Below are 2,844 nucleotides of genomic sequence, written 5' to 3' on the forward strand. Positions count from 1 at the left end.
CAATGCCTTATTGAGTTTCTGTATTGTGTGCAAAACCTCATAGTAAGTGCTGATGATACCCTGAAGAACAAATACTCAATGTCCCTATCCTAGTGAGGGAACACAGACAATTTCTTAGGCAACGGAAACACGAGTTTTTGTTTGTTTGTTTTACCTGGTCTTCATTCATTTATATGAGTATATGAGTGGGTGCAGGGAGGTTTTGTATGGTCATTTTCAAGGGCATTATAAGTAAACGGGAAATTTTTAAAATAAATATTGTCGTGATTGGGCAACCCAAAAGAGTTGAGACTAATAAACCCAGTCGGTGGTGCTCTGAATATTCCACAGAAGGTTAAATGAAAAACTGGAACAAAGCGAGAGGCTCCGTGGACTAAGTATATCCACCCGGTAGGGCATATCCCTGGGACTATCACCCTCTCGGGAAACGATGTCACACTCCGACCCTGTCTTAGAGGTTTTCTTTGAAACTTTTAGACATGCTTACTTCATCAGGCCCTCCTGTTTTATGTAAATGTTAGATTGTAACCCAGCAAGTTTCGTAAATGTTGTTGTTGTTATTAGGTGCCCTCGAGTCAGTTCTGACTCATAGTGACCCAATGTACAACAGAACAAAACTCTGCCTGGTCCCACGCCATCCTCACAATTGTTGCTATGTTTGAGCCCATTTTTGCAGCAACTGTGGTATCTTTCTCTTTTTTCTCTGATCCTCTACTTTACCAAGCATGACGTCCTTCTCCAGGGACTCCCTCCTGATAACATGTCCAAAGTATGAGAGACGAAGTCTTGCCATCCTGGCTTCTAAGGAGCATTCTGGCTTGTACTTCTTCCAAGACAGACTTGTTCGTTCTTCTGGCAGTTCGTGGTATATTCAGTATTCTTTGTCAACACCATACTTTAAATGCATCAATTCTTCTTTTCATAATGTAACCACAAAATCAAAAACCAGTGAAGAGTATGTAGGCATTTTTCACATTTATTTTCTTTTTCTTTTACAAAGAGAAGTCTGGATATTCGCTTTCCTCTCATAGGCAAGGAATTAGAGTGGGAAGTTTTGATCTAGATCAAAGTGGTACTGCTGGTCTGACTCAATTTTTATGAACCCAAACCTTTGAAGCAAGATGTTGACTAATGTGTTTCTGAAGCTTATTCATCCCTGTTCTGCCCCATGTCTAGGTGCGTCGCATGAGTTTATGGAATTTCTCAATGTATATTGTGGATGACGGCATTCTACTCCACAGCCCAGGAAATGATTAGAAGAGCTTGTGTGATATTTGTGGCTGCAGTCTTTCCTTTAAAATCATGGAGTGCTTCAGTAATTCTATATTTACTTGAGAATACACATATTGTTTTCCTGATCAGAGAATGTATTGTTTAAATAATTTACTCAAATATTGAGCTGATCTTTCAAAGTGGATGACTCACTTGAAGGCTTTTAATATACACACCAAGAAAAGCCCCTGGCATTGTGAAATCAACAAAAAAAGAACCGGAAATAAGGTTAGCATAGGTGCTGACAACTTTTCTCAGCTTGGAACTTGCAAAATTGTAAAAATATTGCAATTTGAAAGACTCTGTTGATTCACATTATTGCTTACTTGGGGTGACTGAGTCTTTCTGTATCCCAAGATCAATATGAGGGTAAACCCACTCCTTCTCTACTGGAAATTCCAAGTGTTTAAGTCAAAACCTCAGAATGGAGTGCTAAAATTGCTCGGCAGTGAATATTTTTCAGTGAGCCCGTATCTTACAACCACATCTGCTGACCCATAAGGTTTATCAAACTGTGGTGTGGTCACCCTCCAACTGCCCTGTGCCCTACCTCATTTGTGCCCAAAGGAATGTCTGAAAAGAATAATCAGAATTTTCATAGCCTCGAGACTCAAATGATTCTATAACCTGTTTACTGGTTTGGGGATGTGAAACTATTATTTTTGTTCCCAAGGGAAAAGCAAATTGTTGTGCTTGCTTCAGCAGCACATATACTAAAATTGGAACGATACAGAGATTAGCATGGCCCTTGTGCAGCGAAGACAGCCACATTCAGGAAGCATTTGATATTTTGCACGGCTCCTGGAGGTGTGACCTGTTGTTGGTTTACACAAAGAAAATTGCATGAATCAAAGCAACATGTGGCATTTAATATGGAAACTGATTTTTCACTATTCACACAAAAATAAATAACTAAAAAGCAAATTGCTGATAAGTTTCTTACATGAAAAACAATTTGTTTAATATTTAAGCTCCAGTAGTACAAAATAGTAGATTGAGACACAGATCCTTGTATATTTTATGCTAATGCTCACTCTAACTAAATTAAAAACATAAAGGCATCTCTCTGATATTTTACTGAAATTGAGTCTTTTTCTTCAAATCAAATCTCCAAAGTATGATACATGTTTTAAATTAAATTTCCAGAGAACTAATGGGACATTTTGGAAACTAAAAATGTTGAAAGGTATTTTTCGCTTTTTATTCCTCCCCCAGGTAAGTGGCCACACATTTTGGCAATCTTGCATTATGTTTGCATCTATATAACTGCCAAGGCTGTTAAAATGATAAAACATAAGACAATTAAGTTAGCGAAGAGTACTAACTTTTTTTTTGTGCTACTTGAGTGTAAACATACAGAAATATATTCACAGGGGTTCCAGTTATAGGGAAAGGATTTGAAAGATTCAAGAAAAGCCCAGAGGGTACAAGGAAAATAGAAGTGCTATCTTACCCCCAAAAGTGTTAGTCTAGCATTTTCTATATGTTTTAACCCTCCTAGAATGAAATGATTGGAAGTTCTCCTCTGGTTTGTCCTCTTCTATTTAGCCACCATTATACTCTAAAAGCTTA

At 37.8% G+C, this 2,844-nt stretch overlaps 1 non-coding gene across 1 annotated transcript; it reads left to right on the plus strand.

The window, feature by feature from the left end:
- The first annotated feature begins 1,961 nt into the window (after positions 1–1,961).
- LOC111822342 (U6 spliceosomal RNA) lies at positions 1,962–2,065 on the plus strand. Its single transcript, XR_002825620.1, has one exon. It is a non-coding gene; the product is annotated as a U6 spliceosomal RNA (small nuclear RNA).
- Positions 2,066–2,844: the final 779 nt, after the last annotated feature.

This window comes from Trichechus manatus, unplaced genomic scaffold (genome assembly GCF_000243295.1).
Source record: "Trichechus manatus latirostris isolate Lorelei unplaced genomic scaffold, TriManLat1.0 scaffold00162, whole genome shotgun sequence".
Classification (NCBI taxonomy): Eukaryota; Metazoa; Chordata; class Mammalia; order Sirenia; family Trichechidae; genus Trichechus; species Trichechus manatus.